Here is a 25,594-nt window from a genome sequence, read left to right as displayed (position 1 = left end):
CATTTTATGGCTACTGAACTTAGAATTTTGAAAGCTTCAGTACCTTTTGACAAAAGGTTGATTCAGATAAATGGCCGAAGAAAGTCATTTTTTCATTTACTGCATGGAAGACATCTTCTGTATAAAAAATACCAATTCTTTAATGACTTCCAGCTAAAATTTATTTTATAATTTAGTTCCTACAAGAGGTTTTATCCTTGAATAAATAGTAAGAGTTTCTCCCTCTCCCTCCCTCCCCTCTATTTGTTATACATATATATATATATATTTATACATATGTACATATTTTATAAATATATAATATTCAATGTTTAACATTATGCATTAAAAAATGTTTCCACCAGCAAGTACAATGTCACTTTAACACATACTTTTTATAAATCACATGATTTTTTTAAAAAGCTGTCTATATGCACATGAGCTGCTAATCTGTATCTTTTTGTACCTAAGACTCAAAAAAAAAGTATCAGAATACATTGTTCTTTTAAAAGCTCAACATACATTTTGTCAAATTAAATTCAGTCAATGCAAGCAAACTATTGGTGACCATTTTCATTTCACTGTCCTTCATTCCTTATGTATAATCTGCAAACAAATCTTTCTTTTTTTACCATTATTTTAATTAAAGGGTTTCCACTTTCCCATAAGTATTACATAATTGCAAGGCAGTTCTCTGTAAATATCTGACTGAAGGAACTCAATTTTTCTTGAATATGTTTGAACTCTCCTAGAATAAATAACAGTACTCTTTAATGAGTTTGAGAAGAGTGAAAATTTGCTAGATTTATTAAAAAATAGCATTTAGCTAGCTATTCTTTAAAAATGAATTTTATAAAAAAAAACAAAGATGTCAGGATTTAAAAGAAATAAATATTGAAGTCTGTTTTCCATTTGTTTTTGCTTTATATTGGTCTTCCACTGACTTTTTATGTCTACTATTAGCCAAGACCGAATGGAATTTTGTTGCTGCTTAGAATTTAATGAGAAATAAAACTTACGAAGTGAAAGCAAAGTTCGGATTTAGATGAGGGAAAGGGAGCTCTGATTTGAAAGATAAATATTAATAATGGTAGTTTAACATTCCTGGATGCTTGCTTGGCATCTGAAACTACTTCAAGTGCATTACATATTTTAACTCATTCAAACTTCTCTATGAAATGATAAGGTCTATGTTATAATTTAGGTCAAGATGCACAAGGAGGCTAAGGTATTTAAGGCAACATAGTTAGAAGTGGTGCAGCTGTGATAGGAATTTAGCCAGTTCTTATTCATTGCCCACCCTTGCAATGAACTATACTGTCCAGGATGAAATTTTATTATTTTTGAGATTAGTAAAAACAATATCTTAAAATAGGAAAGAGCTAACCATGGGAAGCCAAGCATTTGCTTACACTGTAAAAAGACTAGAATAAAGAATAAAAAGATATTAAGAAGTGGAAAGCTTATAGTTTCTAGAACAATATTGTAGTTTGAGTACACGTATTCATTGTCCCTACCTTCCTGTTCCCATTTAAATGTGTAATACACACACACACACACACACACACACACACACACACACACACACACACACACATATGAGTAAAACCATAACAGACCAAGGAGTATACCCATTGGAACCTTTGACAAAATCTTGGAATACAGAGAGCATATGGGGTGCAAGTGACAGAGAAGTAGAGAAAGACATAGGGACACAGGTATAAGGAAAGGCTGTGATAAAATTTGGGAGTTTTCTACAAAATGGGGCTCTGCAGGGCTTCCAAACTCATAATCATAGTCAAAAGCAAGAGTGGGATAGAAGGAAATATTCCAGGTTTTTAACTTAATGATCAACAGTTGAGTCCTACACAAACTCCTCATTTATAGAACACCTGCCAGTGGAGATTTTTATGATCATACCTAAAATTGAGAATAAATCCATTGGACTAACGAGAGCTTTAGTGTCAGGATTGGGGCACCAAATTAAAACCATTCATTTTCTGTCACACAGGATAAGTAGCTTAGTTTGTGTGCTCACATTGTGATCACTAATTCTAAAATGGAAAGTGTCAGTAGATATTCTAATATACTTTAAGCTCATAATTAGTTCAAGACAACACATATGAAAAGTAATCCATATAACTGAACTATTCATAAATATTAATAAAAAGTATAAAGCTGGTTGTCAACATATATTTAAGAAAAAAATTGCACAGGAGGGAAACATCACACTAAAATTAGACAAATTACACCAGAGGAAAGAGAGAGTTCAAAGAACACAAAGGCATTTTAAAATAATTGAGCTAGCAACTTTGGAGAACATACCAACGATTGCTTCAATAAATCAACTTAGGCTACTATAGGAAAATAGGACTGAGAGAACTAAGAAAACATTTTTAAAATTATGAATGCATGGAAAATGAAAAATTTAATAGAGGATTCTGAAGATAAAAAGTAGGAAAATTTGTAGGATGTTGAGTAAAATGTAAAAATAAGATATAATATTTAATAAGCATAGATTTATTTCTATTAAACACTATTTAAACCAAAAAGTTCACATTAACTCCTATTTTTACTTTCTCTATTGTTTGAAATATTTACCAAATTCATTAATTTTCTATAATTAAAAAAACTGAGGCATCTCTAGAAAGTGTGCTTTGTCAGAACAATGGACCAGAACACTTTAAATGAAGAATAATATCCACTGAATTAGCTTTCTCTTTTAACTAAAATTGCACTAATTAAAATATATACAAGTAAGTGTTAAAATTTGGCTTTTTATCTCTGTAGAACATTTAATAAATCTTCAAAATCATATATTTAGTATGTTGAATTGTTCACTGTTTAAGCTTAAAGTTAATTAAAATATTCCTTTTAGAAAAAATGGTAGGTTCTGGAATTTTTTAGTTCTCATTTCATTTTATGTTTCTGAGAAATACTAAACCATTGACCTAGTCAACAAGGTAGATGGTACATGTGAAAGGGCAAATATGGATACAGGAAAATTCATTTTCAAGAGCAAAAAAACTGTCAAGTTTCTGCTCTCAACATGACATCACACATTTTTATTTCCAACATGTAATACATTCCCTGACCTTCACCAGGTACCTTGATTTGTTATAAATGTTCTATGTCCTAGTGTTGCCTATTAATGTCATAGGCCTCCTAAGATCACCAAAAGCATATGTTTTAGGCTTAATTTATGTTAATCTGACACATGATAAAGGATGATGAGATATTTTGGTGCATGTGGGCTCTATAACAAAATCAAATAGGACAACTTTATACTGTTGTCACACTATTACTCATATATGTTTTTCAACTGTCTTTCTAGCTTAAGTCCTGTGATTTTTTTATGTCTGAATACAAACAATGTACAAAGGCCCTATGTTTAAGTCCAAAGGAGGACATTTTATTCAGTAAGAAATATCTGATAGCCACTTGATGTGTTTTACAAATGAGTTCTTATAAGAAATAAGATCTTCTAGTTAGGAAGAAAAATTGGCAATATGGCACTACTCTAATATCATTTTGGCAATAGCTGTATCAGTAATACATTATTTGTTTTACAGAAAGTGCTGCAAAAATATAGAAGTAAAAGACATAGTCATTTATTATCTTTCCTTTTAGCAAAGTAGACATATCTTTCAACATATTTCAGTCCTTTGGCATTTTTAGTTAACTCACCTAACACATTTCAGCTCAAAAGCAATGTCTACTTTATTGCTTTGTTATATGTTGAGATGTGAAATAATTACTATAACACTATCTCCTCTATTTCCTGTATAGTATATGATGTTAAAATTTACCTAAATTTGGACTATGTAGAGAAAACTAAGAAAAAAAGGTCCAAAAGTGTAATATTTAATTGATGCATATATTCATAGAGCCAAGCAATACGATTATCCATTCACTAACCAATCTGGAATCTAAGATTTCTGCAATCTTCAGTTGTGTAGAGGAATAAACAATAGACAGAAAATTATTGTAGCAAGCTGAACTCTTTGACACTAAACTCTAATAAGAAAATTAAGCATACCTAGTTTATGTATATACTCTGAAAATTGACATCCATTTATTCATTTAACTAATATGTATAGAACATATGCTCTATGTCAGGTGGTGTTACAGGCAAAACATACAAAAATCTCCACCCTTATGGAACTTACCTTCTAGTGGAGGGTAACAGATCATGTAGTTTATTAGAAGGTGCTAATTGCTTAAGGAAAAAAGGAAAACAGAGAAGGAGAATAGGGAGCACAGGATGGAGCTAAAGTGTATGAGGAGAAAGAAATACTGTGGATGATTTTAGAGGACTTTAGAAAGATCTTTAAGATTTTTACAAAAGGAATCTGACATGAATATGCTTGTTCTGGTTGTATTCAAGCTTGCCTTCATCCCCTTTAGATAGTTCCACAAATGTCACTTTCTTGGTATTCTTTTAAGATTCATGCCCTCCTTCTAATCTTTGCTCAAATTCTACTTTCTCAGTATGCTTTTTTTAACTTTCTTATTTAAAATTATAATTATCCACTCTTCCCTTTGATGCCACTCCCATACATTGTCTTGTGTTTAGTATTTTCATTATCTGAACAACTATATATTTACTTACTAATTATCTTATTGCCTGTCTTCTCCAATTAGGATACAGTTTTTGAAGGGAAGAATTTCTTTTATTTTTGGTTATACCTCTAACCCTTGAATAGCACTCAGATTTAATAGGCACTGAACAAATGTTTACTGAATATATCATTAATCAGGCTATCATCCTTAACACATCCATTCCCTTCACTTTTTATGTTCAATCAATTATTATATCTTGTTTATTTGTCCTCCTAAGTATCTCTTTAATCTGCATGTATCTTTCCATTTCCACCACCATCAGTGCACCCTCTTCTGGACTGCTACATCTCCCATTCATCTCAGTTTCCACCTTTGCCCTTTTCAAAGCCATTCTCTTCCTTTATCTGTAAAGAAAAAGCTAAAATTAATATCTGATAAATGCATTTCCATTTCAGAAATTCTTTAAGAGTCTCGTGGTTTCTAAAGTCCATAATCCAGGATAATGTGGTCATTCCATAATCTCCACTCTCATGTTTTATCATTTCCATTTCCCATTCTTACCTGATATCAGGGTCATACTGCCCCTTTTTCCATCTTTAATCAAACTCCCAATGTTTGTTTGTTTTTCCTTTAGAGTTTTACAAACAAGAAGCCCGCTTCTAGAATATGTGCTCATGTCTAATTCCCCTCATCTATCTACTGCTGTCAGGTCAATTTTTGCTTTGAAGCCTTTTTTCTAAACCCTAGAACTTTGGTTTGTAATATACAGTTTTCTAAACTTTTGAAGTCCTGACCTCAGTTTGTAAGTATATGTATTTGAAGGCTTGTTTTATTAATTTCTGTCTCCTATACTAGTTTGAATGCTCTGTGAGAATGGGCCTCGTTTCTGCTAAATTCACTATGGTGTTCCTGAAACTTTGCACACACAGTAGATGCTCAGAAATAAGCCATAAAATGAAAAGAAATGTATCAATAAAGATGAGATATTTTGGATTCCTCTCAAAAACAGTAACCTGTCATAGAGGGAACTCATGACCTAAGTGAGACTATCTTGAGGAAGAATATCCAGCTGAAGCAGTACTTTTGATGCTGTCTCAGTGTATTGATGTAGAGAGACTAGCTGAATAATGCTAAATACTGGGGCCATTTTAAATAAACCAGTAATAGTGTAAAACATATATTTCTAAACACAAAGAATATGTAAGTCCAATTGAAAATCTATGTATTTGTTATTTTTTTCCCTTTTTCCATAATGTTTGACATTTTTGAAACTGAGTTTTGTTACAGTTCATTAGCTTATTGCTACATGCTAGTAGGATGACATTGCAGTGAGATGCATAAAATAATATTTTAGCATGAAAATTGAAATTACAGGGTCTTAAAGAGAGAGTGTCTTGGAGATTGCATCAGTTTGGCCCAGATGCTGAGCTTGTGAGCAGGTAGCTTGTTGTGATAGAGTGAGATGAAATCGGTGCCCAATCATTGGAGAAAGTTGTAATGATGTATGAAATGAAAAATCCCTGTCCACCCAGTGCAAAGAGAATACAAGCCCTCCTTTGCAATCACTGCTATGCTATTTTCTGTACAATATCATGCAACTCCAGAGAATGGAAAGTCCGTGGCAGAGCCAAAACTTGCAGTTTATCAGAGAAAGTGAAAAATAAGATTTGTTGGGGGATTTGAGAATAAAGAATTTCATAACCTCCTAGTGTCAGCAAGATTCTTTTTAACCCTTATGGATACCCCAGCTTATACAAATAAGCTCCAATGTCCTTAACCCAACACCTGCTCACCTACATAAAAAACAAACTACCCAGGAAAATACTTTGAAAGCATGCAAATTAAAATCTCAATTCCATTAAATATTTTGAAGTAACTTGTATAATGTCCCCTTTCTAATGTTGTAATGTATGATAAGCAGATTAATTAACTCAGTGATTTACTGAAAATTTACTATATGTCATGCACAATACCAACATTGGGGATACGGAGCAAACAAAACACAAATATCTCTTCTTTACTTGAATTGACATTCTAAATCATCCAATAAAGAGAATAAATGAGGAAAGTATGCAACATGTTTGCATTAAGTGCTATGGAAAATAATAAAGTAGAGAGTGGACTCAAAACAGTAGAGAGAAGGTATCTGTTAAAACTAAGTTGGCCAAGAAGTCTCATTACAACATCCTTGAGAACAGTCCTGAAGAAAGCAAGCTATCCTATGACTTGGGGAAAGGACATTTCAAGCACAGGAAAAAACGAGGGATATCTGCAGGAGAGTGCCTGGACATTTAAGAAACATCAGTGGATCAATGTGGATATGCAGATTGAGTAAGAGAGACATTGGAAGAGGAAGCAGCTCACACAGTGACTCATAAACTATTGTAAACTCTGCTTTATTCCTAGTGAAATAGGAAACCATTGGAGGATGTGGAGCAAGGGAATTGCATAGTCTAGGATATTCGAACGGGATCACTTTGGCTGCTTTATGGAAAAACAAAGATTGGTCAAGATTTACTACCTGATCCAGGGGAGGTGGAATGATGACTTGTGCTAGGAAGGTAACAGAAGTTGGGTAATTAGAAAATTAAAAATAGGAGATAGAAAAATAAACCTAAAGCTACTTCAAATATGTAACGTAACCACACTGAGTGAGCAAAAGGAGGAAATGAGGAGAAGGAAAATGAGGGGAAGGGAAGTAGGAAATAAAAGGACCAATCCAGGTAACTTATGAGTTTTTTTAAATATACTCTCAAACTAATGACAAAAAGAACTTAGAATTATGAAACTTCAGTTACTAGGTTTAGTAATCTCTTCTCTGAATTAGGAATTCTGAGTCCACAATCTGTGTATTCCAGGAATGATGTAATTGGTAAACACATTGAATAGACTATAATAGGAGGCAGGTAAACGGAGTTACAAATAAAAGGGAGCAGGTCTAGAATAAAACTTCTGGTATTGGATTAGAATTGAATGTATCAGTATAAATTCAAAAATAAATATAGAAATAGACACACATAATCATACACACTTGATAACAGGGATCTTGTTTACCGAGTTAAAGAATGAACTTTGCAAATGCTCAAGGTAGGCAAGCAAGAAAGAGGCTCTTTATTTAGAAGTAAAGACACAGAACTCCCAGGCATATACTTGGAGGGACAAGACTGCCACTGATGGGCTCAGGTCTAGGGGTTTTATGCCTGTTGCATCTACTAGGGAGAGAAGTTGTTTGTTTTCTATAGGTTCCTGTCAAAATGCTAGCTGTATTTAAGCCAATTGTACTAAAGGTCATTTCTATTTTTACCTAGTTTGCCATGGTCAAGCATGAGCTATGACTTAGAGTCAGTAAAAAATGGTTCTTTATCATGGAGGTTCAGTGAGAACCTCCTCATACATTGTTGCATTGTTTCAGCTGCAAGTCTCCTGTTTTTCACATTACCCAGGCCCTTAGTGAGCATCTTGTTTGTCCTTCCCAGGGCCCTTATCTTGTTCTAACTGGACAGGGGCTGCCCCCTGTTTTTTCCCTGTCTCACACTCACCACATGCTAAACATATATTTTCTAGCTTTGGGATTTTTTTCCCCTTTGAGAAGACACAAAAACAATGACATCTCTGTATAAACACCCCTTATGCCTAAATGTTTGCATTTATATATCATTCTCCACTAAAAAGAATGAGGGTTCTAGGGATAAATGATTCCAGGGCTAAGCAATAAAAAGGAAGTGTTGAAGGACTGATGGGAACATATCAGAGGTGTTCCAACTGACCAAATCAGTTTGAACATCAGAATAAATAATGATAGTAAGGTATCATAACCAATAGAATAATGTAAGGATATTTTAGTGCAAAAAACATAATTAATTAATAGATGAAAAAGAAAAAAGCATTTCTTTACAGTAGTTTCCTATGAGTAAAACCAGGATTTAGTTAATTACCATTTGGCAACAATCAGTTATAACTGATTCAACCAGGAATCATCAATTGATACTAAAAATAGTAAGTGAAAGTTTGTTGAGGAGCAAGATGTATACATAGTCAACGTATTTCCCCACCAATGTAAAGGGGGAAGTAGTAACTGTGCAGTAGGGAAGCCTGAAGACACAGTCTCAAACCAGTGGTCACCACCATCACCAGTAATGGGACAAACCAACATTAGGCACCTCTGTGTATTATGCATTGTTAAGTTCATAACATCACATCACTTGAATAAAATTTGTAACAAAATGAATAAACTTGAATCTGAGGAAATATTGACAGAAATTCTACAAAATCACTACCCTGTACTCTGAAGATCAAAACCATGAAAAACAAAAAAAGACTAAAGAAATGTTCTGGTTTAAAAGATACTATAAAGTCTCCTCGCAAGGAAATACAATACTTTAATTTCCTGATTTTTAAGATTTATACTGCATTATGTCAACGAGTGCATCGTCCTTAGGAAATACACACTGAAGCATGTAGGATAAAAGGCCTAATGTCTGTAGCTTACTCTCAATTTGTTCACAGTTCTTAAAAATATACAGAAAGAAAATAAAGCAAATGGGGCAAATTTTCAAAATTGTTTATTCTGTGAAAAAGCTTACAGAAGTTCTGTTGTACTATTGTAACTTTTCAAAAGTTTGAAATTGAATCAAATAAAAGTTATGAAAACTTTATTGAAAATTTTTCTTTTAAGAAGAGATAACTTATGTGCAGTATTGAAGCTTCCAATGTAGTAAAAGTCTACTTAATCCCTTTTTCCCTTTAAACAAATTTTTCCTTTGTTACTCCATAAAGTTTTATAGTTTTCCAGAAAGAGATCTCGTCCATGACTTACAAAATTATTTTCTAGTTGTATTTAGTTGTTGATTCCTTTGTAATGAGTATTTTCTTTATCAAAAGCTGAGTTTTGATATCTATGTATTTCCTTGTATATTCAGCCAAAATTTCCTTCCTATTCAATTCAAATATGTCTTACTAGTTTTAATAGTTTGTCATTTAATATTTTTACTTCATGGGTATGTAATCATATTAACTGAATAAAAAAAAATTGCTGTATTTTTCTACTCTTCTAAATACATTAGCAAAAAGCATCCAAAGTAATCTATTACAAGGTAAAACTCATTATACTGGTGATCCTGAGGAAAATCTAATATTTATTATATTCACATATTCACAAATACCTAGTTTTTAAATAATGGGAGATGTAAGTAATTAAGAATTGGAATGTCATGAATTTTTACAGAACCATTCTTATGGTTTCTTCTCCTTAGAAGAAAAAAAATGATATGCTAAATATTCTACTTTCAATATTTAGTATATTTTCTTTTAAAATATACATGAATTTGAGTTAACTTTCGTTATTTTGCAGCAGTACTTGACAATGCAAATTTTTTAATTCATAAGCACTTAAAATTTTTGTTTTCCACAAGGTAAAGCAGTTGAGCTAGTAACTGTGAAGTTCTCTGCTGCTTTGAGGGGGTCTTAAGACTAAATAAGCCAAAGATGTAAGCAAAGCTCCTGTTGAGGCACCCATGGATAAGATGGCCTGGAAGGTTAACAACTCTTGTTCTGAGAACCCTTCTAAGCACAGGCCAAGGAATCACAGTGCCAGGGCCCAGACTCACCCCAGGGAGACCCTGGTGGGGTCAGACACCCTCCCTCTGGAGAGAGAACTATGAGGCCCAAACTATCCCTGTAACAAACGTGCTTGGGGTTTCCTGGCAAGATTTTGCTCCCTGATACAACATGTAAAAAGAAAGTTCCTTTAACCCCCTGACACCCTTCGTTTCTGCTTAGGACCCCATCTTGTGAGGCTATCTTGTTAGGAGCTGCTACAGCCATTATGGGTCACCAGATGAAAAGACAAGTCAACTTACCACCCTGACGCTCTTGTGTTCAACTACCTGCAGATTCTGAAGCGATATAACTGAGTCATCATTAGCCAGATATTCTACTAGAAATTGAATGCAACTTACCTAATACATACTTTTTTAAAATTTAAGTATCATTGATATACAATCTTATGTTGGTTTCAAATATACAACACAGCAGTTCAACAGTTACCCATATTATGAAATCTCCACCCACTCCAGTGTAGTCACTATCTATCAACCTAGTAAGATTTACATAATAATTAACTGTATTCTCCGTACTGTACTACCATCCCCATGACCAGTTTATATTGTGATTGTGAATTATTGTGCCCGTTTATCCCCCTTCCCCTCTGCCCACACCTTCCCAACCCCTCCCCACTGGTAACCACTAGTCCCCTTTCAGTGTCTATGAGTCTACTACTGTTTTGTTCCTTCTGTTTTGCTTTGTTTTTATATTACACATGTAAGTGAGATAATTTGGTATTTGTCTTTCTCTACCTGGCTTATTTAACTGAGCTTAATACCCTCTAGGTCCACCCATGTTGTTGCAAATACAAAGAAATGGACAGAGAACCTGATACATACTTTTAACAGTAAAGGTAACAGACCCAGAGCGGTGAAATCACAGTCAAATATAGTACTAACATGGCCGCTATATCCATCCTGGGTGGGAGAATAGTAAGATCATACAAATACCATTTGATGTCACAAACATGGAAATTGGAATACCAGGAAATTGATGCATTTTCTTATTTTAAAAAGTTTGCTTTGGTACACTCAATTAATATATCATTCTACATGTTTAAGTTCTGAGAGTAGAGGGTTCAAGACTGTTGTTATGAGTAAATAGATAAATAACATGCTGTCTTTGGTTAATTGCTCCAGCAATATTACAATTCATTGGCCACAGAGATTCAACTCCCTCACAGTTATTGGGAGAACCTGATACTACAAGGAAGAGAAAGGGCAACTTTAAGCAGAAATAAACAGTACATATATTTTGTTGACTATAAAACTACTGCAGTAATGCAAGCTTGGTTTAAGAAAACAGAAATAATTTTCAGCCTCTGCTTTTAATTATTAGATTGTTATTTAATACTGAAGCCATCTCTAATATCGACATTACTATTATCTTCTCACAGATGGGTGGACCCAAGGATTAAAGCAGTCATATGTTGCTCTAGGACACACAATTAACAAATGCTAGAATCAGGGCCAGGGGACATTATCTCCACAATATCATAGTCTGTACTCTCTGGCATGCTACAAACAATTCACATTATTTTGTTTTTACTGATACCTTGGAAGCCCACACAAAATGCCTTTCTTGCTTCAACTTTATGCAGCAGGATTGTCAAAGTAAAGAATTTTTTCTTTTGACAAAGTCTTTGAGCTGCCTTATTTAACAAATCTGTTTAAATTTTTCAAAAGTCTACTAATTCTCAGTTTTAGACTTAATGTCTATGGTTCAGTAATAAAGCCAGTTTATTAGGGCTGCAACAATTTGTTATTATTCTTTAGAAGGAACAGACAGTATTTATTCTGCTAAATTTTGTCTCTAGGCTTAAAATAATCACACACATATGTACGTAGATGTCCTGTTCCCACAGTGTTTGTAGTGCACACTCTTCATCTCAGCCATGCTTTCTTAGTTACTGCTCCAGCCTTTGGGCAAATGTTTCTGCTACATATGTTCTTCAAGGAGTGGCAGTGTTGTAGGGGGCAGTACACCCAGTTGCCCCAAATCACTTCCTCATTCTACCCCCTTTATATCGGCTCCAGGTCCTTCTCCTGATCCTCTTTGTACCATCTTCCTTTCTGCACAGTTTCAGCTTAGAGAGTTCTCTTCAATCTTCTGTCAACTTGCTTCCCTCACTGGGGGTTTCCTATAATTTCTGGGACTTTGAAAACATTCTTTTCACTTTTGGTATCTTTGTTTATTCCTCTAAAGTAACCTTATTGTCTTTCCTCATTTGTTTTAAGGTAAATTGTAATTGATTGATTTAATGACACCAGATTGTAAAGTAGATCTTCTCTCATTTATTTGTGCCTTTCAGGGCATCCCCAGTGCCTGATGCATAACAAATGGGTGGTAAATGTTCATGAAATTGAAGTGGAAGTTGTACAGGCAAACTCTGGCTGAGCATACAGCGGAGACATTACTGAATGGGTGTCTAATTTGTGAGAGGATTTAAATGTCTGCTTCCTGTGTTCTTTAAATGTTTAAGTCACTGATTTGAGTCATTCTGCATTTATCTGTACTGCTTGCAACTGTCAAGGTAACGTCCCCTTCTTGCTTTGTCTCTTTAAACCTCCTTGATAATTAAATATAAAGACGACGAACATAAATAAACGAATGTGCCCCTGGAACTTTTCATTATTAATGCTCTATGACTAAATTGGAAATTTGCTACTGTACCCCACGGGGGTGATTAATTTAGCAGACTAGGAGTTTTGATTAAAAAGGAATGAAATGTCTGACATGTAGTCTATTTATCAGTTAATCTTATATTAAAACACTCTAATCATTGTGGTGCCTAAATTAAGACTTCACAGACTGTCATTTCATTTTGCTTCTTTTGATTTGGTTATGTTTTATGGGGCTTATTATCTGTGAAGGTGTATGCATGTGTGTGAGTAACACATTGTCACTGATCTTTGAAGAAAAATAATGCAGCAAGAAAGCCTTTTGCCACAAGCTGTGTTGTCTGTTTCTCCATGTTTCAGGAAATTTGAGACACACACAAAAATTGTAATGTCTTAATTATCTGGTCATTTCCAAAATTCAAATGTGATTACATGATATATTCTATTGGTACCAAGGAGCCAAAAATTTCAGTTACTAGAATTTATAAGATTTTTTCCTATGAAATCTTATACTGGACCCAAATATTAAAATAAAAAAGTTATATCATTGATTTAAATATTACTTCTACTTTAGAAAAAACTTAGAAACAAAGAAAAAAGGCATATAGATTTTTCAGTGAATAGAGCTTTAATTATTTTAGTACTATAGCTTAAGATTTCAAGAACTAGTGAATGTACAAAATAAACAGTATAATCTTAAATGTTGATTCTTCTATTTATGAAAATGTTACCATATTTTAACCTCTCTTATCCCAGATAATTTCACCACCCTTTTCCATTTGGAGAATTAAGTCAAAAAATATTCCCTTCACATAATTATCTCTCCCTCTCTCTGTCACCTCTATTATTCCCCACCCCTAGCATGGAACTACAACCAGTCTTTTTTTATTGATTCCTAAGCAACTTTCAAAACAACCTAAATAAGAGTGTTTGACTGGGTTGGTCTTTTTTCAGTCTTATTTCTAGACCATTCTTTAAAGTGTCAAAAGGCTCAGACCTGAGACAAGTTACATTTGGAGGAATAGTGTTCTAGTTTTCTCCCTCTTTTCTACCCCAATTCATATTCAAAAATGATTTCATATCTTGAACTGAAGAAAGCAAGAAAGTAGTGTGATCACAGAATAGAAATAAAGTAAGTAGGGAAAGACCACTTACTCAGTCTAAAACCTTATCCAACTCGTTACTGACCCCAGCTTCCAAGATTAAATTCACTGAAAATCCCCAAACAAATAAAAAAGGAGAGAATACTCAAGCAGGTATTGATGGTATAGATGGGAAAATGCCCCAACTCTTAAAACTGCCATACAGAAAACAGAATCAGCACAAGATCTCCTAACAATCCACAGCAGAGATGGAAACCCCTTCCAGGTCCCTTCCCATCCCAGACAATAAAAATCATTTAGATTCACTTTTTAAGGTTGAATAATAGTCCACTGTATGTATATACCACATTTTTAAAAAATGCATTCATTCACTGGTAGACATTTAGGTTGTTTCTATATCTTGGCTCTTGTGAATAGATCTGCAATGAACATCAGAGATACCTCTCAGATATATATATATATTCTTTGGATATATATACCCAGAAGTGGGATTACTGAGTCATATTATAATTTTATTTTAAAGTTTTTTGAGGAAGCTCTATACTGCTTTCCACAATGGCTGTACCACTTTATAAACCCACCAACAATGCATAAGGGTCCAATTTCTCCATATCCTCACCAACACATCTTATCTTTCATGTTTTGATTATAGCCATCCTAACAGGTGTAAGGTAATTGCATTTCTCTGATGATTAGTGATGTTGAGCACCTTTTCTATACCTGTTGACTCTCTGTAGGACTACTTTGGAACAATGTTTATTCAAGTCCTGTACCCTGCGGAATGCAACATCATAGAGGCACCTGGAGGACATTAAACTAAGCAAAATAAACCAGTTATAGGACAAGTACTGAATGATTCCACTTAAAAGTGAGTAATCTACAGGAGTCAAATTCATAGAAACAAAGAGTAGAATGGTGATTGCCAGAGACTTGACAGAGGGGGAGGAAATTGGTCATTATTGTCCAATGGGTATAAAGTTTAAGTTATGCAAGACGAGTAAGTTCTAGAGAAATGTTTTACAACATTATGCTTACAGTTAACAATTCAGAATTGTACACTTAAAAGTTCTTTAAGAAGGTAGATCTTACATTTAGTGTTCCTAACACATGCAAAGTGAGGGGGGAGGAAACTTTTGAGGTGATGGATATGTTTATTACCTTAGTTGTGGTGATGTTTTCATAGATGTATGTACATCTCCAAACTCATCATAAATTTAATATGCCCAGTGTTTTTGTATATCAAAAATACTTCCAAAATGCTACTTAAAAAATGTTATTTGTAGCATGAGAAAATATTAACAACTACAATAATATAGTAATAATTAGTATTCATTAATGTCTCAGTATACTGTACCAGACACAATGATAAGTAATTTATATATATTTTATTACCAAATTTTATAAACATCTATAAAGTAGGTAATATCATTGTCTTTATTTTATAGCTTTTATTGCTCTTGATAAATAAGTTACCCAGGATCAGATACCTATTAAGTCAAAGAGATTGGTCTCCTATCACCAAAACCCAGGAACTTAATTGAAATAAAAGATGATATTCTGAGTACTAGCAGCTGCTAACTATATTTTTACACAGACTTCTCTCAAATATTTGTTCAGATTTAACTATTAATCTGGGATGGATCCATAACAAAAAAAAATCACAGACCACGTATCAGGCACCGAGAATCCAGCCTTGTAACAGATGTCTCACATCTGCCTTGCTTGTTTTCCCCATCCATTCAGTTTTTAAACTTGGACTCTAGACTAACACTGCATGTGAGTGATAAGAGAATAAACTTCAGTGCTCTAAAAACCTGCGGGTGAATCACTTCTGTGTCACAAACTAGCTGTGTGAGACTTCTACCAACCACTTAATCTTTCTTTGAATTTAGTGTCTTCTTATATTAAATGAGAACATAATGTAAATTGCCTTCTAAATGGATCTGTGAACATATAAGATAATGAATATAGGATGACTAGTGCTATGATTGACAAAGATAATCTAATCAAAATGAGAGATACATTACTAAGATCTCCAATTTCTGAGTGATTGATGAGAATATCAGCCACTTAACTTGCTCTGCTTCTTTAACTCTGATTCAAGCTGGAATTCTAATCTAGCTACATTTACATATATTTTCTCCTTTAATCTTCACAAGATGAGCATCATGTTACTTATATATGGAAGAAGGTGAGGCTCAGAGAACTTACATGATTAAATTGCATATTAAGAGCCCCTAATCCATTTCTTGTCTGGCAAGTTGTACTTCACAGTGCCTTCAGGTGCTCATTGAATTTATGCCATTCCCCTCCAGAAATAGTCCTCAGCATCCCAAGTCAATCCCAGAGAGAAGTTTAAAACTGAAGACCTGGACACTGAGTACATCAACAGCTCACTCCTCTTCCTGACATAAAGATGGAAAAGTCTTCAGTGGCCCAAGTAGGCCATTCACCCTTAATTCAGCATGTGTTAGATTTGCATTTAGCCCTGCCTCTAAATAACTTAAATGTGGTTATATAGCTCTGCCTGCCACATCAAGTGGATTTGCTTGAAATTAGTTGTTCCTATGTCTTTTTTTCCTCTCTTATTTCTTTAAATCTGTGGCAATTTCTAAGCAAAGTAAATAAAACTAAGTAGTTTAAAACACATACACGCACACATAGGAAACAGAGGGTGCTCAGAGACATTCAGTGTGACTAACAGATCCAGACCAAATAGAAAGAAGCAGTTTGGACAAGGTAAGGAGAAAAAAAGAAGCAGCCACATTACACATTGTTGTCAGAGTTTGGACTTAAAAAATAAGCCAAAGTGGCTCAACTTGGATGAGATACTTCTACATTTTTAGGCAAAGCTACAGAGAGCTTGTTAAAAGTAAACCAGAGCCCTTGGTCTCTCTTGACCTTGGGAGGAAGTGGGTGAAGTATGAGGGGTGAGGAAGAGGTAGTCTGTAAAGACTAGAATTTCTGTAAGAAGGGAACAACTCTGACTTGAGAATACCCCTCTGCCAGGAAAAGGCAGAGGCTGCCTGTTCTCCCAAAGTGGACTTTCTCTTTTAACGCTAAAATAATTATTTGCAGGGAATTTTGAAAAATACAGCTTCATTGTTGTCTCACCTCAATGGTCTCCTGGGTTCATTTCCATCATTAGTTGAAACTATAAAGCTAAGCCAATGAGTTCATGTATATTTGATTCTCTGAATAGCTAATAAAAAGGTCAGTTCCCCTCCTTGCCCTTTGTCTGTCCCCCTTAGGATCTGCAGTATGAGCAGGAATTGCTGGTGGTCCCCTTGCACAGCTTTGCTTGCTAGATCTAAACTTGGGATGAAGTCAAGAATGACAACAGCTTTGCATTGAAATGGAAGGGGAATTTAAATCCTACAAGTGTGTTGCCATTCCATGTTTATTTAATGCACAGAAAGTTTGGTGTACAAAGGTAGTATGGGAATAGTGTGAAAAGGATCATGCTAAAAAACACCAGTTCTTCCAGATACTAATATTCAAATGAGACACAAAACCACACCTACAATATTTATGAAGTTTCTGAGGCTATTTTGTTTTGTTGAGCTTTTTTCCTTCTTTTTCTTACCTCTTCCCTTTACTAAGAGCAATGTTTCAGGGAATAGGGGCATGGATATCCCCAAAATAAATTAGTGTACATATGACTGGAGATACAGTTGAATAAAATGAAAGTGAAGCGACTTATTGTGTGTGATTTGTAAGTCATGGGTGACACATGTAAGTATTATAATACTAATGGAAAAAGGAAAAAAGGATGTCAGTAATAATCAGAAAAGTTAAGTTGTTTCTGGTTGAAAAGTGAATTATGATTATTTGAGTATGCAAAGATAGAAATGATGTTGAATTGGACAGTGCTAATATTATGGCTCCTATTCTAAATCCATGGATAACAGCTTATACTATTTTGTAAACATGGTTTTTAGTTCCCCATGAAATAGACATGAGGAGTGATAATGCTATTGTGTCAGTTTTACTTTTACCATCATCATATTGCTTTTTATGAAGGGTTGTTTTTTTCCCCTGGGATGCCCTAGTGAGAGATTACAGTAATCTCTGTTCACTGGGGCAGCAGAAGACACCTGCAACTGTTGTTGTTTTTCCTTATTTCTTTTAAATTTGATGTTACTAGGTGAAAATCTATAGGCTTGGCAGTATATACTCCCTCACAAAATGATTGTTCAATTTTTATAAGTAAAGTGCTAGAGATAATTTTCAGCAGTTTCTGGATTTTGTGCCTTTTTCATACATTCTTAGTGTAAGCACAGGGCCAAACCAACTGTCTGTGCCTTCACTCAGAGGATGACCAGAGCTTTCATTTACATCACCATTTTGATCTCAGCATTCTAACATCATACATATCTGTATATTTTTGCAGGGTCTTCAAAAAAGCCTTTCACTGACTTTAGCAATAGCAAAGATTAAGGCAGTGGGTAAAGTCAGGAATAAATTTAATTCAGGTTTATGTAAACTTTTCCTTTGCCCCCTCAAAACTGGCAACCTGCTTGGTTATATTTTCATTGGATATTGCATATGTTATAAGATTCTTAATGAATAAGGGTTAGTTTATTTCAAGGGTTGTTTCATATACTTTTTATTTTATTTGTACTTCACTTAAATGCAATAAACAGAATAGATATTCTGGCAATTTCTATGGGATATTGAATTCTTATGTTGAAAAGAATATCAGCAAGCAATAATGAGCTTTGTCCCTGGCATATGAGTTAGACACAGACTCATAAAGCTTAGGGAAATGTGCATCTGTGGAAAGTTTTATGAAATAAATGTTTCCTATGCCATGATTCACAATGATGCTGTTAAATAGAAATACACATTTAGCTCAACTGTCAATACAGCTGCAACACTCTATATGGGATCTGATTTCAAGTGGAGATGAAATGGGTATAACAGACAGACTCCAAATGCATAACTACAGCCCCCACTCAGTTACTCCAAAACCATAAGTGACCCCGAAAACAATTTGAAATCTTCATGAATCTGTGCTTATTTTGCAAAGTATCCAAGTGGGTACATCTTCATTTGTACCAGGCTCTCAAATTTACAAGGGAGTTTTAGAGACACATGGAAGTAATGTCTGGGTTTTCCTCACAGCCAAAAAAGGGAAATAAATATTAAAAGTACTCATCACAAGATGTCTTTTCCATATACCTCACAACTCATTGGCATGTTTCTGAAGCCCAGGAAAGTTCTTCATAATTTTTTGTAGCCAAAATACAACCTATACATAGTAGGTATCAAACAAATAAGGGCTTTATATAAATATTTATTGATAAAAGGATTAGTATTAGAATTTGATAGGGGGAATTTTTTTCTGAGCCTTGGGGGTGTGCATTTGAACTTTTTTACTACATTCTTCATGTTGCTAATATCAAGGAAGATAGTCATACAGATACGTAGAAAAATAGATACAGAGATATATAGATACAGGACAAACATATACATATATAGATGATAGACAAACACAAAAATCAAAATACTTTATGCAGCTCTTTCCAGAACTTACTGAGAAATATGTATGTACTTAAGACTGCTCAATGGCCACAAACTGGAATAATTAGTAGTCCTTAAAGAGACCGTATCATTTTCTTTTTAATCAATAAAAAGGCGTCTTTAAGATTTCCCAGTCACACCCTTGTAACTGTTGCCTTAATTCTTCACTCAGAACTCACTACATTTGCTTGAGTGATGGGGTGCTCGCTCACCCCACCAGCTATTCAGTTTTTAAAAAGCTGCTTTAGTGATCTTTGATTACTCCTTAACAGTTTTTTTAATTCATTTGAAATTTTAAACTGTATGCTTTTTGTCCAGTGTATCCCTGTTTTTTTACTTTTGCTAGGCAAAGACAGTTCCTAACTTCTTATTTTAAATACACTCACATTAAGTTACAGAGGCCAGCTCAAACTAGATTTTAAGAGCAGGTCTTTCTGAGAAGGTGACTTCCCTATGACACTCCTACACTTTCTACTCTTCCTTTACCACCAGCTTTCTACAGTCTTGAGTTTTGCTCATAGGGAGTGGACTTTGATCAAATGACATACATATCTGTTCAAATATACTGTACGACAAGTATGTCCTATGTAAGCTTCAAATCATTTGTATTGTTCTGTACCAGAAGATCCTCCATATAATTTTTGATTAAGATAATTTAATTATTTCCCTAAATCCTTGAATAAAAAATGCTCATTAAAGGTACTTCACTTTCTTTTTGGTCTTTGTGTATATACATTTGTTTGTTCATCTCAAGAAACTCTTTTTATTTTTATTATAAGAACTCATCCACAACTTATACTGAGAAGTACTGAATGAATTACCGTTTCTTCACAATTATAATTTAGATTACTCAATTCATTCTAAACACTGCCTGAAAGTAGAGTTCCTGGAGGTTACTTAATTTAGAATAAGACCTAACTTCTGGTTTATTGCAGACCCACATTTAAGAACTTTTGAAAAATCAAAGAAGATAGAAATCAGTTTAGAATTATATTAGATGCCAGTATCCTGGGCTTGCCAGACCTCCAGTAACTGATCTACTTTCTGGACTAATCGGATGAAGACAGATAGACTAACAATGTCAACTGGAATCTAATCAGAAGTTTTAAATAGCCTAAGATACCTAATACATTAAAAAGTCTTATAATATCCAAAAGTTATTAAGAGCCCTAAACAGGGCTGTCTTTCCTTAATAAGGTATTGAAAAAAAAATGCTAAATTGTAAACATAAAAAATTATGAACGATATTAGGAGGTAATTTCAAGAGTGGACTACATTAAAGCTTTAAGTAATACCTGGATGTCAACCCAGCTACAGAAGTGAGGGTACAGAAGTGAGGGAGCCACACTCTGTCATTGGTCAAACATGAAAATGTTGATTTACATTAGCAGAATTTTACATCCACGGAACTACAATGAATTGACAAACCAGAACCCAAAATAACTTCTTTCCTTACTCTGAAGGTCAAACATTGGATCTTTGTAAACAAAAAAAAGAAGAAGAAAAGGAAAACTAAATTACAAAAGATCAATACTTTTCTTCCTAAAGCCAGTAGATTGACAAATATGCCTTTAGATAATCAAAGAAAGATATTAGGGGAAAAAATAACACAATGCCCAGCCCTGGAAAAAAGTGTTTCAAAGTAGAAATGCCATAGATAAACACAATGATGCCTTGAGAAATTCTGGGGATCCTCACAGCTCCCCATTTTATTTCTGGACCAGCACAAGGGAGTTGACTTAAATATAAATACCATTTTAGATAGATGTTATTGTCTAAAGCCTAAGTCCTATAACTTTATAATGTTTGTACATTGAAGTTTGCAAAATCACCAATATCATTGTAACTACTGACAAATACCAATCATTCTTCATATCTCCAGAGATATATTTCCTTTGGACCCCCTTACTGAAAAACATTCTTTTTTATGTGACACTTCCTGCAAATATAGTTGAAGAGACTTATTATGCAAAGGCCATTGCCAAATGAAATGTTTGAAAAACATCATTTTTGAAGTATTTATTTTTTCTCAATGTATAATTGAATTAGAGCTGATATTGCCAAAACTGTACAACTTGTGATGTCATTAAAGAAAACAGGGCTTGATTATTTAGTAGTCCCAAATACCCTCTGGACCAAAAATTCAATTTATTATAGGATGATTAGAGGGAATAGATCCAATTGAAGTTCAGACTGAAAGCTTTCTTTCTCTGATAGTCTACAATACATGCTAAAACTCAGAACCAAGACTGGCCATAAATGAATAATTGAAACATTAATCTACAAGGCCACACTTTTCACCATTCCTTCTATAATACCCATATTCTTCTAGTTAAAAGAAATAGACAAAATCAGAGGATTTAGATTTGAATAGGACTTAAGGACATTTTCAATATTAATACACATAAAATTTTCTGTAGAACCAATCACAAATATTATCTTCCCCACCATATTTCCTCATAATACATTTTATGCTATTATAGAACTCTGCTTATCTTTTTACATAGTATCTACTTGCAGTCACTTGGGAAAGTCAACAGCGTGCTTGGATATAATATTTCAGAAATTTAATTAAATCACTGCCATATATATTAACCATGACATAACAAAATTTCCATAGATTTCCCACATGATGCACTTTGATACGGTGTGCATATGAATTTTTTCCTTCTGACCAAAGATTTTGAAATTTATTTACCTTGTTTATTATGATTCTTACCTGAACAGGTTCATTACAATTTTACTCAACACACAGGATTTTACTTAACTCACAACATTGTATGTTGCAAGAACTGAAGCTAACCAAAACCTTTCCAGAGCTATCAGTTAAGATTTCTAGAATTAACAGGATATTATAAAAAAACAGGTCCCAGAATTATCAGGCCCTTCTAAACCTCCTCATGACCTAATCAGTTGATTGCTCCTTTATATACCAGTAGTTAAGCATCAATACTATTATAAATTCCTAGACTTACATGCACACAGAAAGAGAGAGCACACATGAGTAGTACTAGTGCAGCAACATGGTCACATCACACCAGAAAGCCATAGACTCCAAAGCCTTTCTTGGGACCCTGCACTACAGCATACCTTCCCTCTTTGACAGATGTTACTAAAAAAGAAAAGCAGCAGCAGCATTGAATGCAATTTTAGGTAAATTCTCTACTTGATAATTCTTCATATGGTATAATTTTTGATACTAATGTATCTATCATTTCTCTACTTATCATCTAACCAACCATGAAATGCTGCATTTCACATATAATTATCCATTACTGAAACACCACCCACTATACCAGCCTATTTATTCTGACTGGGAGAAAGAAAGCCTCAGGTTACCCAATAACTAGCTATTCCACTAACCAGCATCTTAGTTCTAGCACTTGACAATCCACATTTAATTCTGTTTATTGATGAGCCATTTTTAAAGACAGAGCTAGAAACTGTCAATGCTGAATATATTTTCTCACCAAAGTTCCAGACAGAATCCATCTCCTATGTTAAATCATTCAGGGAACAAAGGACATGCCAGAAAGTTCCAAATCATAAAGCTAACAATCAGACTAGTAGATATGCCTGTTATGTATTATAGGAAGTTTGAAATACTCTGAGAAAAAATATATGTGAACAAATTTCCCTATGAAAAGGTAACTAGTCTTTCTATTTGCCCTCTGGTTTCATCTCTGTTTAGTCCCATGCTATCCAAATGAAATGTGGTGCAAGTCATGAATGGGAGTCTCATACGTAATTTTAAACTTTCACTTTAAAAAATGAAAAGAAATGGATAAAGTAAAATATAACCACAGATTTTACTTAATCCAATGTATTTAAAATGTATTTTTATACATAATATAAAATTATTGGTGAGATAATTTTGCATTATTTCATTCCTTACTAAGCCTTCAAAATCTCGTGTATGTGTTACACTTCCTGAACATCTTTCTTAGAACTTGCCACATTTCAAGTGCTCAAATAGCCACTTGTGGCACTTGTAGCTAGCTAGTGGATACTGTATTCTGTGTTGCACAATTGCTTAATTTCTCCAAGTCACTTTCTACTAAGAATGTAACTAGCTGCTATACAAATGAACAAACATAGATGTACCATAATAATGTTAAACTTCCCTTCAATAAATAAAGACTGCCAGAGATTCAAGATGATGATGTGAGAGGTGATACATAGAATTCCTCCCAAAACCACATAGAGTACGAAAATATAGTTAATACAACTAACCCTAAAACAACAATCCTAGAAGGCTGCACCAGATTGCATATAGACCTCACCAACAGAGCAGATCTCACAAAACAGGGTAACATATGAAAGCCTTGGTTGGTGGAACTCAAGCCCTTCCCCCACCCCAGCTCACCAGCAGGAGAAAGAGAAACAAAGGAGGGAGGTTGTGGAAGCCTAAGACCGTTGAACACCTAGCCCTGGAGGTCTGCTATGTGAGCAGCAACCCACACAGTGTGGTGCTGTGGAGGTTGAGGAGCTGGGACAGGCAGAGTGCTTGAGAGACTTCAAGACACCACTCAGTCTAAAGGAAAGATCAACCAGACAGAAAATAAGTAAAGAGACAGAGGCACTGAACAATGTATTAGAACTGATGGACCTAACAAACATCTACCGAATATTCCATCTAAAAGCAACAGGATACACATTCTTCTCAAGTGCACATGGAACATATTCAAGAATAGATCATATACTAGGCCACAAAAAGAGCCTCAGTAAATTCAAAAAGATTAAAATTGTTCCAACCAGCTTCTCAGATCACAAAGACATGAAACTAGGAATACATTACACAAAGAAAATGAAAAAGCCTACAAAAACATGGAGGCTTAATAACATGCTCCTGAATAATCAATGGATCAATGTCCAAATAAAAACAGAGATCAAGCAATATATGGAGAAAATTGAGAACAATAATTCAACCCCACAAAATCTGTGGGATGCAGCGAAGGCTGTGCTAAGAGAGTAAGATATTTCAATACAGGCCTACATCAGGAAAGAAGAACAATCCCAAATGAACTCTCTAAACATACAATTAATGAAACTGGAAAAGGAAGAACAAATGAGGCCCAGAGTCAGTAGAAGGAGGGACAGAATAAAGATTAGAGCAGAAATAAATAAAATTGAGAAGAATAAAACAATATAAAGAATCAATGAAAGCCAGAGCTAGTTCTTTGAGAAAATAAACAAAATAGATAAACCCCTAGCTAGACTTATCAAGAAAAAAAGAGAGTCTACACATGTATTCTGAATCACAAATGAGAAAGGAAAAATCACTATGGACAACACAGAAATACAAAGAATTATGAGAGAATACTATAAAAATTATATGGTAAAAAACTGGATAAACTAGAAGAAACAGACAACTTTCTAGAAAAATAAAACCTTCCCAGGCTGACCCAGGAAGAAACAAATATGAATAGACCAATTACCAGCAAAGAAATTGAACTAGTAATCATAAAATCGCCTAAAAACAAATCTCTGTCCCAGATGGTTTCACTGCTGAATTTGATCAAAAATTTAGTGAAGACCTAATGCCCAACCTACTTAAAGTTTTACAAAAAGTAGAAGAGGAGGGAATACTCCAAAACTCATTCTATGAGGCTAACATCATTCTAATACCAACACCAGGCAGACACCATAGAAAAAGAAAATTATAGACCAATATTCCTGATGAATATAGATGCAAAAATACTCAACAAAATATTAGTAAACTGAATTAAAAAATACATCAAAAAGATAATCCATCATGATGAAGTGGGATTCATCCCAGGGATACAAGGATGGTACAACATACGAAAATCCATCAACATCATCCACTACATCAACAAAAAAAAGGACAAAACCACATGATTGTTTCCATAGATACTGATAAAGCATTCGACAAAATTCAACATCCATTCATGATAAAAACTCTCAACAAAATGGGAATAGAGGGCAAGTACCTCAACATAATAAATGCCATATATGACAAACCCTCAGTCAACATTATACTCAACAGTGAGAAGCTGAAAGATTTTCCTTTAAGATCAGGAATAAGACAAGGATGCCCACTCTCCCCACTTTTATTCAACATAGTTCTGGAGGTCCTAGCTATGGAAATCAGACAACACAAAGAAATAAAGGCATCCAGATTGGCAAAGAAGTCAAACTGTCCTGGTTGCAGACAACATGATCTTTTATATAAGAAACCCT

The 25,594-nt window shown here is 34.2% G+C and overlaps 1 pseudogene; it reads right to left on the bottom strand.

Moving 5' to 3' along the window:
- The window catches only part of LOC108402538 (regulator of DNA class I crossover intermediates 1 pseudogene), a 133,643-nt pseudogene that overhangs the window by 32,782 nt on the left and 75,267 nt on the right, over window positions 1–25,594 (bottom strand).

This window comes from Manis javanica, chromosome 5 (genome assembly GCF_040802235.1).
Source record: "Manis javanica isolate MJ-LG chromosome 5, MJ_LKY, whole genome shotgun sequence".
NCBI classification, from domain to species: domain Eukaryota; kingdom Metazoa; phylum Chordata; class Mammalia; order Pholidota; family Manidae; genus Manis; species Manis javanica.
This window is presented reverse-complemented; position numbering and strand designations above follow the sequence as displayed.